General features: G+C 38.5%; 1 protein-coding gene across 8 annotated transcripts in view; it reads left to right on the forward strand.

Annotated features, from left to right (window-relative positions):
• The window catches only part of LOC122577582 (RNA-binding protein Musashi homolog Rbp6), a 759,888-nt gene that overhangs the window by 531,275 nt on the left and 211,600 nt on the right, over positions 1 to 17,013 (forward strand). The window lies entirely within an intron of this gene.

Below are 17,013 nucleotides of genomic sequence, written 5' to 3' on the forward strand. Positions count from 1 at the left end.
AGAACGATCATCCCGAAGGAAATCGTGTATATCTGGTGAACGTGTAGGTGTATCGCGTGGATGTTTATACGCTCGTAATTTCTCCTACGCGACTATCTCTATACGTACGACCATCTATGTGTGTGTACATACACGAGTGGGCGCGTATGTGTGGGTATTACGTTGTGTGTTGGCTGCAGGCATGTGTGTGTGGGTGGAGCTTGATCCTGGATGTCATCCGTCGGACAGAGACGGACTAACCCGGCTTGGTGGATCTCTCATCAAGCTTGCTTCTTTTCTCCTGTCCTTCTTATCTTTTGCACCGTTTATTTCTCCAGACAATGTGCAGTGACCGAAAAGTTTCGCGTAAATGACGTTCGAGCGAAGCTTCGCTTCCCCAAGTTTTCGCCGGAAGTTCCGAAACCTTTCACTCGATGCGTCGGACCTGTCATAGCCATGTCGTGCAATCTTTGATTCTTCCATCCGTCTCTCCCTCTATGTCGTTCTCTTTGTCTCCTTGTCTGTAGTTGGTATTTTCTTTTGGTCGCCAGTCGCCAGCACAACTTTAATCCCGCTGACGGCCAAGCCAAATTGATAGGATTCGATGACAAGAAAAGTCCGGGTGCCTGAGTTTCTTGCATTGCAATGCGAGGATGAAAACTTCCTTCGATATTCTTCTGGTTTCATTGTGGCCGTGAGCTCTTTGAGAATCATGGCAATGCTGTACTTTGGTACGTCAAATCGGATGAATGAATTATTAACGGAATTAATAAGTTGAGTGATTCAATGGAGAGTGGAGAATACTATTTCCTTTTCACCGGAGAGAAATTACTCTAGTTCCTTATTACGTTCTCCTCCTCCCAAACAAACTTATTATCTTAAGTCCTTCGATTCTCCAAGCGAAACGATAACGAGATCGTTACTTCCGAAGTTCCCGCCTTGCGACCACTGCTCGATAATTATTATTTTCTCCTTTCAACGAGTCGGTAGAGCGTTACTTTCAGTGCAGTTTTTCAAGATTTCTTCGAGCAACTCGTGTTCGAACGATGATATATTTCTGAGACGAGACGTTCACGATGCGCGCCTCGCGCCTCTCCTTTGGCTTTCTAGGCCACATCTATCCCGTAGTCACTCTGTATCGAGATTTTAAATACGTTAACCTACTTCCTCTGTACAGATACTCTCTCCCGCCGTTTGATCTCGAATAAAAACGCCTCTTTATCCTCCAAGTAGTTGGACAAGTACGACAAGACTGTTTCTCGAGTCGATTTCAATTTATTCGCCGATGAAAATCGTTTCCCGATTTAAAGTACACAATTCCCTCCGTTGATGGGATTTTTAATTAATTCCTGCCGCGCGTCTGCCGCCGGAGAAAAAGTAACGTTTCCGCTGGCGTATCGAGCCGCGTCGCATACATTAAAGTGATCATTAACGAGCTCGCTGATACGTCGAATGATAGGGCGGTGTAACGTGGCTAAAATTTAGGTCACGAACGATTTTTTTCATTCCGCTTTATTACACCGAGCGAATCGCGTTGTCGAGAGTATCGACTCCAATGATTGCGCGGATAATCCGCGGCTGCGAATCTTCCTGCCCTCTCTTCTCGTTCTATCTTCTCTACTCCGCATACGCGTCCATGTGCTATCAAACGAGGATCCGTTCCCATTTCTATTCCCCAATACCTCTTTTTACCCCTTCTCACTTCCATTCCAAGTTCGATTCTATTGCGACCAAGTTAGTTCCCATTCTCGCAGATACATGACTGCGTACTCTAGCACGTACACTTTCGAGCGACAGACGCCGACATGTTTCTGCAGGTATCGCGAGGAACGGTGGATTTTGCTCGTATATCATGTGTAAACAGAAACCAAGACATCTAGCTGTCGACTGTGGAAGATGGAATTTATCATTGCACGATCGTCTATCCTTAGGTGATAACGTTTGCCCTTTGTTTCCTACCTTTTTCTTATTTCTTGTCATCTATTTTGTATGTTTGCAGACATGAAAATTGGGTAGAATTAAGGGAATTAATTAAGGGATTGATGATCACGATTAAATTAACGGAGAAAAATTCTTTCGTCTATCGAAATCTTCCATTCGGGTGAAGTAACATCATTTTCACATTTTCTTCCGCTCCCAAATAACCACAGAACGAGAAGTCGCCGGACAAAGTGACACGTTACTCTCACGTTCCGAGTATTATATTTACAAACGCTATATTCTCCCCCGACATACAATAACGTTTTTACCGCGAAAGAATTAACACGATTCAACAAGCGTATCTAACGCGAGACGCTAGAATCCGTAGTTAAGTAGATCTATCACATACTGATCAGACACACAAACAACAGTTTGACATCGTATAACTTTCTCTCCCAGTATATCCCGAATCCCCTCAATTCCACGCTGGCAAAGGTCTCTTTTGTACTTTCATTCCCATCTATCCATCGCGAAGTCCTCGGAGACCAAAGCGTCGTAGACAGAGTTTCCTAGCGAAACACCAGAACGTCTCGATAAAAGGGTGTAAAGGCAGCTCGAGGATAGGATGAACGTATAAACGTAATAAATATTTTTCGTCGGGTCGCGCGAAAAGTTTCCTCAAAGGTAGGCAGCTGGCAGAGGAATGGCGGGCACGGGTTGTTGATTAAACGTTGCGCCGGCAAAACGTATTATTACTCAGAGAACGACGCTTCTGAACTTGCTCGCTCGAGGGGTGGCGGACTTTTTCTCGAAGCGATACAGTCCAGCGATTGTTGGTCGTTCTTTCCTCCTCGGACAGGATCCTCGAAAGCCTCGACCTTTCCTATACACTTTGGAAAAACGCGAAAGTTTTCTGCAGTGTGACGAGCGCGGCATGCTCTCCTGTTGCACGTAGAGAGACGCGCGCACACATAGACAAGTATCGTTGGATGCGGATTTCTCCGTGGAAAGAAGCTTGGTTTGCTCGTTCTGTGGCCGCTTTGCGCGAGCAAAAGAGAAGTAAGCGGATTTTCGCGGTGGTCGGCCGGCTATTCGCAAACTGGAAACGCGACCCGACTGTAGAGATCGTTATTTCGTAAAAAGGGACGAATTAAAACAGCGCATCATGAACAGTCGCGACACCGAGTGTTCCCTGGCAGGAAAAGGGAGATTTGGAGAATCGGAATCTCGCGGTGCGAGTTCAAGCTACTTAGGATTCGCCGCGAGTAGATGAAGCGGAGGAGAAGTTGATCCGCTTTGCGAATAATTATTCTCAGTGACTTTGATGTCGATAATAATCGGATAAAGGAGACAGGCTGGTGTGAGTTGACGACAACTTTCTGTTTTCCTTCGCTCCATTTTCGGTTCTTGATATTTCGATATAAATGTGGGTGGGTGGGTTTATGAGAAGTTTTGTTATAATTTCTGTGGCTAAATAGCGTGGAAGAAATATATTCAAAGGTTAGGGTTATACAGAGAATAATTTAGTTAATTCTTTCGTTATTGATGAGCATATGAGTTCTGAAAGTTCTTAAGGTGAAAGCATTAATTCTAAATAAACGTTAAAAGAGAATCTGTGATTGGTACGTAAAAACTCGAAGACCGCAGTAGAATTAAAATAACCATTTTCAACGTCGGCGAAAGAAAAGAACTTATTAAAGGGAGAAGTATGGTACCTCATAAAAACTGCTAGAAGATTACTCATAGACGGTCGAAGAACTTCGTTATGGAAAGTAAAACATTTCTTAAGTTCCTTACGTCTGATCATATACGTCTAAAACTAGTTCTTAAAAGTTCCAATATTTTCCTCTTTTAGAAACCTGTCTCTCGTATAATTTTCACAGAAATGATTCCAAAACTCGTCCATTTTATTCTCAAATACTAAAGTAATATATATTAAGAACATATTTTTTTTTTTGTTACTTTCGATGCTTTAAAAGAGTACGAAAACCAGGTACTTAACGACATTCGATTGGAACGAGACCGATGGAAGCGGATGTAGAGAAATAAAGGGGAGGTACGATCACGCGTCACCGTTTGGAGGAATTAGGTGGCCGAATTCGCGAATAACAGGGCTGTTTACATCGAAACGCTTTTAAACCCCGTCCGGCGGACCGGCCAGCCCCGTTCTGAGAATCCTTGCAGCCCGTCACACTCACTGATACCGTTGATAAACGAGCAGAGATGCAAAAGTAGCTGACTCGGACCGACCATTTTCATTCTTTACGTTCAGGTAGGCGTGTATGCACGGTTCTTCTTACTTCGCAGCAAATGTAGAGAGAAAGAGTGTCTTCAACTTGCCTCGCCTTTTTCGGCCCACATACTACTATTTGATATTTGTCACGTCTTTCTTACACGCCAGATTGACATGAAATGCGAAATGTAATTCCGTGAGACACCATCGGATTTGTTAAATATGCTCGAAAGAGCAGGTTCTCCCTAATCCTTGCACTTTTATAAACCGGACTACAGATTTTGGAAGGTTTCTTAATAAAACAGTTGATATTAGGATTTTAGAATAGTAGGTGGAATATTTCTGTTTTTTTTTTTTTTTTTTTTTTTGGAACAACAGAGGTGTGTTTAACTAATGGTGATTGGATTTGACAGAATGTTAGTACGGAATATTAGTGCATGTAATTTTTATATCATTTAGTATGGCTTGTATGAGAGGTAATCGTCTCTGATTAAAGGATTTCTAATAAAATTGGTAAAATAAGTGTTTAAACGATAAATTTTGAAAACGGCTAAAATTTATTTACGAGATCCAGATTCGGAATTGTGACGTAATCGGCGGCTTGGCCAGTAATACTGGTATAATTATCGCGTTAATCGCTTAATCAATTATAAACGTAGCCAACCGCATTCCCGATTTCATAGAAAATTATTATTCATACCAAATAATACCGCGTCACCGCACAGACACCCCTAATTTCCCGTAAATGTAGAAAGCGTCGACATTCCCGTTGTATTATTAGCCAAACGATTATCTATTGCATTATTCACGCGGCTTGTTCCGATGTAATCAAATGATAATGATCGATTTTCCAAAGTTTTCTTCTTCATTTTCAACTATCGAATCTTTCCTTTTCTAGATACCAAAAATAGAAGTTCAAAATCAATCGAAACACACGAACGAAAATATAGTCACAACATGCTGTTTTGATCAATGAACTATGGCAATGCGGAACGAGAACCGCCAGACACTCACTTCGCTATTAATTAACGATAGCCGACGACGATACTACAGGACGATAATTATAAGCAACGTTTTCCAGAAACGATTGCGACGCGATCGGTGAACGTACCGGAGTTGCAGAAATTAGAATGTAGAAGGAACGCGATCTCGACACTGTTTTATCGTGACGCGAAGCGAGAAACATTTTCCCGATACTCAATACTCGTATTTTCCAAAGCAAGCGGCGCTTCTGTGTGCGTATCGTGAGACCAGAGTTGCCCCTGGTATCTTGCTCTCTTCCTTTTTCGCGCTGGGGTTAATCAGCCGAGCTCATCGACGCTCAATGTGCGTGCACGCAATTCCAGCGCGAGTTCGCGTGTTTCACGTACTACGCGATCTGAAGCTTCGACGTTATTAATTAACGCCACCGTTAAATCTCGCATAATAGTTGCGCGACTAGACACAGACTATCATTATATCGGTCAGAGTGATCTGCGTTGTTTTCGAAAATTAACTGTGCGTCTAATAAAGAAGAGACAAGGGTGGTTTAAATTGAAAACATTTTGTAGAATGTCAATAGTTTGGTAAATTAAAATAAATATAGAAAATATCAAAGTATATCGTTGATATTTAAAATTTTATATTAATATATTATTTGAGTTCGTTCATTTTATTAATATTATACATCGCAAGTAATTATTTTGAATGAAATTTAATTAACGATATCAAGTTCTTCCGTGCTTTGCTCCGTCGTAATCTCATTTCCCTCGCAAATGGGATTGATATTTTTCTCTTTCCATTTTGCCTGTAGAATAGTGAATTAAATCGGAGGCAAACATTCATGAATTGTAATACACTTAGCCGCGGTTCAGCTTCGTTTAACGACAACTGATGTTTAATGTTGAAAATTCCATGACTCGAAGAGAGTTGTGTTTGAAGCGACCCTATTTCCGACCTCTTTCGACAGAATAACGTCAAAGAAAAACTCACCAAATAATAAAGTTTAGATGGAAATATCACAACGACACAATTACATATGCTTTTGTGAAACTAGTTTTGCAACAGGTCACTTTTGTCTTTTTCACAAACATTGAGGCAAACAGACAAATGCATAAACTACTTGCCATTTATTTCTGATACCTACATACATATGTCCAACTTTGCACGAATAAAATCTCTTTATGGAGTATTTCTAAAATTTTACCATATTTCAATGTAATTGTCATTCAAATTCATTCATCATAGTCCTCGATTTAAACGCTTGCTCTAAATAGCTCTAACTAGTTATCGATTATCATTTCCATTGCAATATGAAATCACGAGATATGTCGTATAATCGAAAATAGCCTGATTTCCATGATGTAAAATGAATTTTATCTAGTTCCTTGATAGAGATTATACATATGCTCTGAGTACATGGTCGACAGAGAATTGAGGTTTCTATCTCAGTGAACACAGACATGTCGGTCGACATGCATTGGGCTTCCGTGCTGTACACGAGTCGTTAATTAATCCCTCGTTACCGTGCGTATGCTACACCCCAAGATCTGCGTTAACAGAGGTAACCAGAGGTTTGACCGTCAAATCGCGTTTAAATACGCGTCCTTTTCGTGGCTGTTTAAGCCATGCATGCTACAAGAGCCATTGTAAATGTTCTCCGTTGTTTCAAGGTAATTTCAACAGGTTCTCATTGGTAAATCTACTCATACCGTACCCAGAAATAATCATCAAAGGTTTCACTCTGTAAATGTTCCAATATGGTAGAATTTGAAGAACCAATTCGGTGATTAGGACTGATAACTAATAACTAGTTACGTTGCGAAGTGATAGTTCTTATGAAGTAATGTGTAATCGTGCTCCTATTTTCAAATCTCATCCTGTACAATTTCGAAATGAAAAGTTACACGTATTAGACAAGTATTATTGAAAAAATTATGAATTATAGCATAAATCAAAAAAGAAATTGAAATCATAGAATGTCATAGAAAGAATTTGTAGTGCAGGTACATTTTTCAATTTATAATTTCTGTATTCCCAATATATATTCGGAATCGCAACTGAATTTTTCTAGTGTGTTCATAATTTATGTATAATAAATTACTAACGTTTTCATTGACAAAATAACCAATGAAATATTTGAAATATTCACAGTAATGCAAATATAATACTCGGAGAACGTCTGCTTGTTTTCAATAATTATAATAAAATATTGCATTATAATAAATATTATATTAAATCGATAATTCAAATATAGGTATTTGAAGAACCGTCAGCTATTTGATTCCACCACGTGATGATAATGCATATTCCTTTTTAGCTCGAATTAAAACATTTCTGTCGATGGATTTTTAGACGAACACTTTTTAAACGTGCATGTATGTACAGTACGAGCCTTTAAGATACTTTTCTGATCATAGATACGCACGCGTGTGCAACGGAAACGTTTACTTTCTTTCTATTAAATGGCTGAATGTGATTAACGCAAAGATCAGCGACACGATGCATTGTGCGGTGATTTATAACCGCGGTACACAGTGGTACCGTGCGTTATCGTTGACCGCCAGTTGTATGTGTTTGCCCGCGCGATCGATGGAAAATGTGTGGAAATGCACATTGCATCAGACCTCGACGTGTCTCATTTAAGGTAGACACGTACGATTCCAATGTGACGTGTTAATACAACGATAGTATCGCGGCATCACAATGTGTCGGTGTTCGTGCTCGCTTCGCTAACGTATCGGACAGATATTTTTCATAAAGATCCACGATGCGCGTTGTCTCGACATACGTAATGGTACATTCGAGGAAATAGAAATTTATTTGATATTTGTGACTTTATAATCTTATTTCTATTATTATATTCCTGGAATGTTGTTTGATTACATTGTTGTCGTTATTTCATATGGAGGTTACCGTTGATTAGTCGAATTTGATTGTGTAAAATTATTATTTCTACTTTCAAGAAATTGCGTAAGATATTGACACATACGTGGCCATACATTTTCTTTCCCAGGAAAACAGAAATTTATTATTTCTATCTAGTCTTAATAAATTCGTTCACGAAGGGATTCAAATTCCTAAAAAATTAATATATTTTTACTATACGCGACAATTAGATAGTAGAATAATTTCATCAATTTAATTCGAACAAATTTTCAAGTACGCAACGTTCCGTTTTGAAGGCGTCTCGTAAATTCATTTGAAACATCTATTATACACGTTTAAACAGAGATATCCATATTTTAATACAAGAAGTTACTAGAATTTATGCGACGATTCCCCTGGAACGATATTACATCTTATCGCTGATTATCCTCCGGAAGCGCACTCGAATTGCTCGAATTAATCAGAAAGAGAGAGAGAGAGAGAGGAAGGGAGGGAGGAAGAAAGGGAGAGAGCTGGATTAGAATACTCATGACGAAAACGTTCAGACAGGGCTGAATCGGAAATCAGTTACACGATTCGGTACGTACCGTAGATATCCAACCTAAAATCGATAATTACTCGAAATTCTGTGCGATACAATAGCCATGATTATTTTTGGTCAATTCGGCTGACTCCCCTAATCAGCGGCAATCAAAAGCGGCTAATTGCAATGGCGTTACGTCGAAATCAATGGCATCTCAGTCACTGGTTTACGTTTTAATTGAAACGGTGCAAACGGTCTTAATGGTGTTTCTGTTGTACACGATTGAATGGGACATTACAATGGTATCCTTACCGTCAATTCACCCCGGCTATCTACCCTTCCCTCCCTGTTCCGTGACGTGGCAAACGGTTGTTGAATGTGCTACCTCCTGCCTGTCGTGATCGAGTTTACGTCGTTATTGAATTTCTACGTGCTCTACCAGCGTAGATACGTGATTAGAGCTCTCCCATTCTCCTCTTTTTCTCTTCATTCAGTAACATGCTCGATGGAAGTATCCATCTCGAAGTAAAAGAAAATACTTCGGACAAACTTGCTTATTAAATCACAATTGTCGGGCTTCATTACAGTGTTAATGAAATTTCGAAATGTTTCGTATTACACGCAAGGTGTATTCATAAAATGTTTGTACAAGTATTTTCATAAAATTACACTGATTATTTTTCATAAAATTGTATTGATTATTATAATATTATTATTATAATATTTTTCTAAATATTCTGTGATATTTAACCATTTACATACAAACATATCCCAATTCCGACAAGATACTAAATCATTATAAATGAAATTTCGAAATGTTTTGTATTACACGCAAGGTGTATTCATAAAATGTTTGTACAAGTATTTTCATAAAATTACACTGATTATTTTTCATAAAATTGTATTGATTATTATAATATTATTATTATAATATTTTTCTAAATATTTTCTGTGGTATTTAACCATTTACATACAAACATATCCCAATTTCGACAAGATACTAAATCATTATACATATCATCCTCGTCAATCTACGAACTCGTCGTAATTGGACGTATATACACGTGAATTACGTAAATACACGTATGCACGCGTGTTTTTGTTCAATGACACGCAATCTGAAGCAGATCCCGTAGTTTGTTCCAATTTTAGTTGAACACGGTAGTACAGAAACTTAAACGAGAGTCTCCCTAGGATGACTTGGGGAGCGTGCGTTGTACTTGGAGATATTTTGTGAAATAGCTCGACTTCACCGTAGAGGGGATAAGAGTTTAGGGTGGAGTTTTACGAGCGACGGCGAAATCTCAGGCATGCAACTCGATAAAAACCGCTCGGCAGCCCCTCGAGTATCCTCTTTTATTACCTAATACTCGTGAGACTCGGTCACCAGGATATCTTGATTCTATTTTCTTCTCTTCCCGAATTTCGCGGTACCTGCCAAGGCCCGGGCTTCGATTCAATCATCGTTCGCGCGAAAATCGATCAAACGAACATCCGCGCGTAAGTTCGTAATAACGAGCCGCAAAGTGCTCGATGACAATTTTCCACTTTTTGATCGATTTCGTCGCTTGGTTTCGTAATTCATCTATCGATCTCGTTCCCGAGAACTTGACTGCGTTCGAACGACTCATTCTAGAACTCCGCGAGTGTTCCATTTAATTCTGTTACGTCACTGCGGAAACGTACGCACTTTATCCTTAAATGTGCATATAGTTTCTTCGTGAAATGTAATGTTTGTTACGTTTCTTTCTAGAATCTCGTTTGTCAGGATTCGAATATTGAATTAGGGGTTACATAGTCGCGTATTTTTCCTGAAATTTTCATGAAAACAATGATGGAAGAACGATGGAAGGAAAAAATCAATACCGACGATATACTTTTTAACAGAGTCGACGAACTATCGACGGTCTCGCTAGGAGGAAAAAATATAAATGTACAATCAAGGCACGACTTCCGCGTAGCGCGCCGTCGGGTTTAAAAGAGCGCCGAGCATTTCGGGCGTCTGAATAAAAGGCGAGTCCTGATAATGTGCATCAAAGGCACACACAGTAAAAATAGAGAAGCGTGCTTAAGCCACGCGTGCACTTGTCGAGCGTCGATGCTTTCATCTTCGCGCTCAAAGAGTGACTCGTAAACGTTTGATGCCACAGGATCAATAAATGTATCATGCCCGGCCGAAAGCCGACACATCAGCATCGAATTTCCGCCAAAAGAACGGAATTCCTACGTGCAGAGATTTTTTTGTATTTCTCTTTATCTCTTCTTTTTCCTCTCCTTTCTTCCCTCTTTGACTCAAACATTTCAAGGAGCAGACAGTGAGGAACATTCTGTCGCTATGATATGTTCGCTATTAGATGACTGTATGATATTTACTTGTGCTGGAATTCTGTGATTATAGCAACTGTAACATAGTAATCATTTTCGACTTATAGATCTCGTCAGGGATAGACTTTTGAACGGCAATAAGAAAAAAATGTTAAGTACAGATAATTAAAAGATAAATGCGGTGCTGTAAATAATTATAGACAAACACATTTTCTGCATTATTTTTTCAATATTTCCAAGAAATGACTGATCTTGGCTGAATACCTTAAGAGAAATTGTTTTCATAAAAGGTAAATTGAACGCTATAGAATGAATATTAGGAGATGTTACATAATGAATTATTACATTTCATCACTGAAATAGAAGACAGAAAGACAATTTTTCAATAAGATAATGCTCCGATTCATACAGCTACTACTACAAAAAAGTGGTTTCATGATTTCGGAATAGAACTATTACCATGGCCAGCTTTGAATTTTGATCTGAACCCGATCGAGAATCTATGGGGAATTCTAGCAAGAAAAGTTTCCAGTCAAAAGTCACCTACAGAAGATATCGTGGAATTTATAAAAAGAATAAAATCTGTGTGGATGGATATGCAAAACGAAACTTTAAACAAGTTAGTGGATAATATACTTACCAGATTAATAAAGTAATAAGAAATAAAGGAAAATATTAAACAGAAAGGTAACAACATTAACACTGAATTTATATTTCTTCGCAGCCAAAAACACAATTTTAAGAGAAAATTTAATTTTTTCCAGGCTTCAAAAGAAGAAACTTTTTGTTTGTTATATCATCTAATTTTGTTCTACATTATAATACGAAATTATATAAACGGGTTTGTCAATTCTTTTTTTAATATTATGAAAAATCTAAAAATAAGGTAAAGTTTATAATTATTCACGGCACTGTATAACATTTAATATTGTTATGATCTTCAAAACAAGCAGAAAGAATTTTAATCTTTTTAACAATATACAGATCAATAAAATAATCTTTTTTTTAAATATTATAGAAAAGACTTTGATTACTTTTAATACCAAAGATTTAACGTTTTAACTTCAAGTCACTTGCTTTAACTTCCTTCTTCAGTTAAGTGTAATTGAAGGTATAAAAGAGGACTGATAGAAAGATGACCTATAAAGAAGGCTTAAGGATTCTCTTCGATTTAATTGAGTCTATTTTAAAGAAGGTTATCTAAATAACGCAATTTTCCAAGATAATCGTAACACGGATGCGTAAAGATAATTCGGAAATAATCGGAAAGGAGTTTAAACGGTGGTAGTTTGCCGTGCCTGAGAGTTTGGTAAATTCTCTGGTAATCCCCTAAAGTCGCAAGTCCAACAGTTTAAGTTAGTAGAGTAGCTAAGAGCAAGGAGGTAAATCGCAACCGCGCGGTGAATGTAATGGGTTGGATTTAGGGCGATAGAGAAAGGTGTATCGAACTTTTGATTATTAAATCGAAACCGCTGGCTGCACGCCGGTTCATGAAACCTCGAAAATGGGAATTCGGGCATGGAGAATAATTTTGACCCTGGCGAACTTCCCTTTGACGCATCGAGATTATAATTAGTCGCTCATTCGTGCGTGCGAATCGGTTAAAATGTTTAATTAGCAAATAATCATGGTTACACTCAGCGAATACCATCGTTAATTAAAACCTATTTAAAGAGCAATTTTGATTTACGGTCATAACACATCGCCTGAACTAATTCTGAATCGTTGGTCGGACGTTCTTTTGTGACTTTAAATAGGAGAAGAAGAAGAAAAAAATATACAAGACGGCTTGACGATGACGGAAATTCTGTCGTGAGAATGGCGACGGCTTCGATCTAGTTAGCCTTGAACCACTATACCATTCAAAATACTTATTCTTCAAGCTCGCGGAGCTCCTTTTCTTTCGAACTATTCACGTTCTACCGCGCGAGCAGATGTACGATGATTACAATTCAAAGGGAGCACAATGCACGACGGGCGAGTCCTCCATTCAGTTCGAGTAAACCTTCATTGTTTTGGCTCGAAGGATGCGCCGGCTAACGAGGAAAAGAGATCTCTGACCATTTAATATAAAGCAACGACATCTATTACATCAGCATCATTTATAGGGAGAAAGTATTTCGCTGCACCCAAGGATTCGTTTCCGCGTGATCGAAGGATCTATCACAGCCGGCTGGCCCTGTTGCAATCAGTCTTTGTCGACGTTAACAATAGGAAAAAGATCCTGCTGACAAAACGTTCAGACTCTTTCGAAAAGCGAAAGAGAAATAATTCTTTCTCCGGAAGAAAAATCTACCATCGGTACGATTTCAGGAATAAAGAGACCCAGGAGAAGGCTTTTAGTAATTGAAGATGTTTTTAAGACATAAGAATCAGGCTTGAAAAATTGCAGAGATAATTGGTTTTATTACTCCAGTTACTCCCTTCGAGAAAAATACGGACATGGATTCGAAAGAAGTTTCATCTGTTTTATCTTGGTTTTATATTTTGGTTTATATTTTGGCTTCAAATACAAGTTTTTATCCGAGAATCTACATTGTTCAAATTCCAAAATACTTTGAGAAAGCTCTCAAATTTCCATCAACACCTCATAATCAGAGAAAACCATCGACTTTTCGACTCGAATCGGAACAACCGACTAGAATTTAAATTTTCGAACTTCCTTTACGTTGTATCGTGTATTAACTTGATTGGAGACTAAAATGTTGTGTAAGAAAAAAAGAATTTTTCTCGGTATAGTGGCTGATATGGTGTGTGCGTATAATCTACGGTAGAGACCACGTAGCAACGGTAAATTTGTAGAATCGCAGTATTACGCGGCCATGTAAAAACCGGGATGGGTAAGGTAGGGTCATGGCTGGACAGTGCGATAGCAATGACCCGAACCACAGACGAATGTTGAGCGCCTTACCGTCCGCTCGCTGATAACCTGCCTTCCACGCTTTAACCTCTTTTCGGTATTTATGACCGGTGACTTAAATTCTGAAACGTCAGACACCCGAGAAATTAGCACTAGTGCCAGTGTCGCGAGCTCGCAGGCTGCATCCGGTAAGATAGACACCAACACGAGGAAAATTTGATATTTGCCGTTTTAATCCCGTGTGCAACTCTGCTGCCACGTTGTCTACCTCTTTTTCGAGCAACGCGGATTTTTCGCGAGCGTCTCGTACCGTTTTGTTCGAGCTGTACCTGAGAACACAAGGTAATAGTTAGCAAGTACTAGTGAAATATTAGGAATGTTAGGGGATAATGTTGTGGCGACGTATGTTCCAGTGTGTTGAGTAACGTATAGTTGAAATAAAACAATAGTAAAATAGTGTCGTGAATAGCTGAGAGTTATGCGTAGGTGATGATGTTTTATTAAAAAAATGTTTTTTCACGTAGTTCGTAATCTGTTGAAGACAATTTATTTCGAAGACAAATTTTAGGACATTCTCTTTTTTTAGGACATAAATCTACATAATTTCTTAGCAATACTAATAAATTTTCCAGTAAAATTTGTAAATACAGTGCATATAATAAAATGATTACAATGTCTCATTCGAATTACTTGAAGGGATAACAAGAGTTTTATCCACTTAAATTGGGTATATGTACTAGAATCTCATACATTAGGTATATTATATCTATCAGTTTCGAAATTATTTAACACTGTCAGTTCCAAAATTATCCACAAGGGAACAATATATTCGAACCTCGAACATTATCATCCCGGCATTACCTATATCGAAAGATTATCTTTCTGACACACAAATTAAGGGAAGCTTCGTCCGTAGTAATTACTACAGTTTCTTTGCCGCGAACTTCATTATTCCCTTTGAGTTAAAGTTTCAATTAACATCGCTAACTGTTTCTTCCCCTCAATGGATAGTATACCAAAGAAACGCTTGCTCAGGTAATTTTCACGGATAGATCAAGTCGAAATCGCATGGCACGGGATAATTCTGTTTTGCCCCAAGAGTAGTGGTCGAAAGGGGGACTTAAACGGAGGTAAAGCTAGGGATACGTTGAGATCGAAAAAAATGACAAGCGTGAAAGCAAGAAAAAGAAAGAAAAGAAATCCGTGTACTAAGACGAAGGTCGTAACTCTGTGGACGATAACCAGCTCGCCCTATCCATTTCCCGCCCTTTTGCCCTACTTTTCCATGGTAACTTCCCCTTTTCAAGCAAATCTTTTCTTCTTTCTTCAACCCTTTATGTCCTTTCGAACGATTCACTGCCGCTTTTTAAACCATCGGAGAGTATTAGTCTTAGACGACCATTCATATCTTGCTTTCTTCGAAGTAGATCTGGAAAATAGCGCATTTTTATTGTTTGGTCTTAGTTAATGTGGTTACGTTTGCCTAGTTTTAATTTGAGATTGCGAGGATAGTGAGTGAGATTGTCTGAATCAAAACTCTATAATGTTAGAACTGAATTTTATCCACTTATAATTAATTATCTTGCACAATATTTAGTTTCGTTGGTCGATTAAATATATATAACACTTTGTAATTTAAAACAGTTTTCTCGCAAGTTTGCATACTTTGTGTAACTTCCAAGATTAGGATCAATATTACATTTCAAAGTAGAACGGAGTATTAAACTACCATTCTGACATTAAGCAATTCCGTTAATTAAGATAATTGCCAGAAAGAGGAATTACCTACTTATCTCTATGTTGATTTTAATTCTCTTTTCCTTTGTATTAAATAATATGAAATGAATATAGATAGATGAAAAAAATATATCTTCAAAGTGCAAAAGAATGTAAAAAGGAAGAAGAGAGATAGAAAAAAATTACCGTGCTCGAGAAGCATATAAATGTGGGAATAAAATCGCTGGATGTCATTTTATGCAATTTTCGTTTAAGGTATCGTACTGTTTAAACGGCTCTTTTCTCTGTTTCTCTTTCAGCCGTTACTTTCCGCCACTGTTGCGGGGACAGAGGGACAAAAATTGCGAAACATTTTCTGAACGATACGGTACCAAAAGTTTTCACGATATACCGGACACATATGCATGTATACCCTCTCTCTGCTCTCGCAGTCTCATCAGCGCGGCATATAGCGGCCGATTAAACTTCCACAATAATTGCAAACGAGCAAAGCGTTCTCCTTGCCATTCCACGCGACAATATCCGCGCTCGCTAGGCAGATTTAATGGTTTGGGCCCGTTAAAACTGGCACGCCCACTCGCCGACATTTATTCCAATATTTATTTTACCCATTTCCCTCGTTCCAGCACCTTGCTCTTGTCCTCCCCCCTGTTTCACTCTCTTCCTCCGTCCATTTTCTGCATTGGGGAATGATTATGAGATTAATAGGAATATATATTCTTGCGTGTGTACTGTTCATCTTTGAACGTTTATCTTTTCATGTGCAACGTTCATCTTTGGGATTGCTAAGTGGATTTTAAATGAAATCGGTAATTCGAAGCTCATTTAGGAGCACTATTTTATTCATTCTTCACTTTCTTTTCTATTATGTATTTCATTTTTCGCTTGCGTGAGAAGCTATTTTCGTTTTTTGAGCTTGCGTGAAACATAACAGAGATGATATATATTATGGACAATATTTTCGGGATGTTGAAATCTTCGGTATCATCCACGATTCCACCGTAGTTATAGGAAATTCGAAACCATTTGATGGATAGTCTTCCTCGTGGGGTTGAAGTTTCCCGCTCTATCTCTACGAAGTTTCAAGGACTGACGATAAAAAATAACCACACACTAGTCGAGTATAGCCAGTAGAAGGATAGATTAATCGGCTGCCAGAAGGAAATTACCTCTCGCTTGAACTTATCGAATACACCAGTTGATATTAGGAACTATGACGTACATGCTGACATACAGTACATACTCGCTTGGATATACATATTTCATTCTTACCAATACGTTTCGTGTTTCTTTTATCATTCTGAATTTTTACGTTGCCTTCGCTAGACCTTCCAATTTATATTCTATACCTTGCGAATCGTTTTGCTCGATATAAATAATTTATTCTTTTAAATTCTCTCGTATATATTGCGTAATAAACGGACAGCGAGGGAGCTGGTCGTAAAATATTTATCAAGAAGTCTCCGGGAACCGTGGTATATTCTTTCACAAAGAAACGAGAGCAGCGGATTTTTTTAAAGCTCGAAGGAGGTTTATCCAGCTTCTTTCGCGTGACAATTTCATTTTTGT

Source organism: Bombus pyrosoma, linkage group LG2 (genome assembly GCF_014825855.1).
Source record: "Bombus pyrosoma isolate SC7728 linkage group LG2, ASM1482585v1, whole genome shotgun sequence".
Classification (NCBI taxonomy): Eukaryota; Metazoa; Arthropoda; class Insecta; order Hymenoptera; family Apidae; genus Bombus; species Bombus pyrosoma.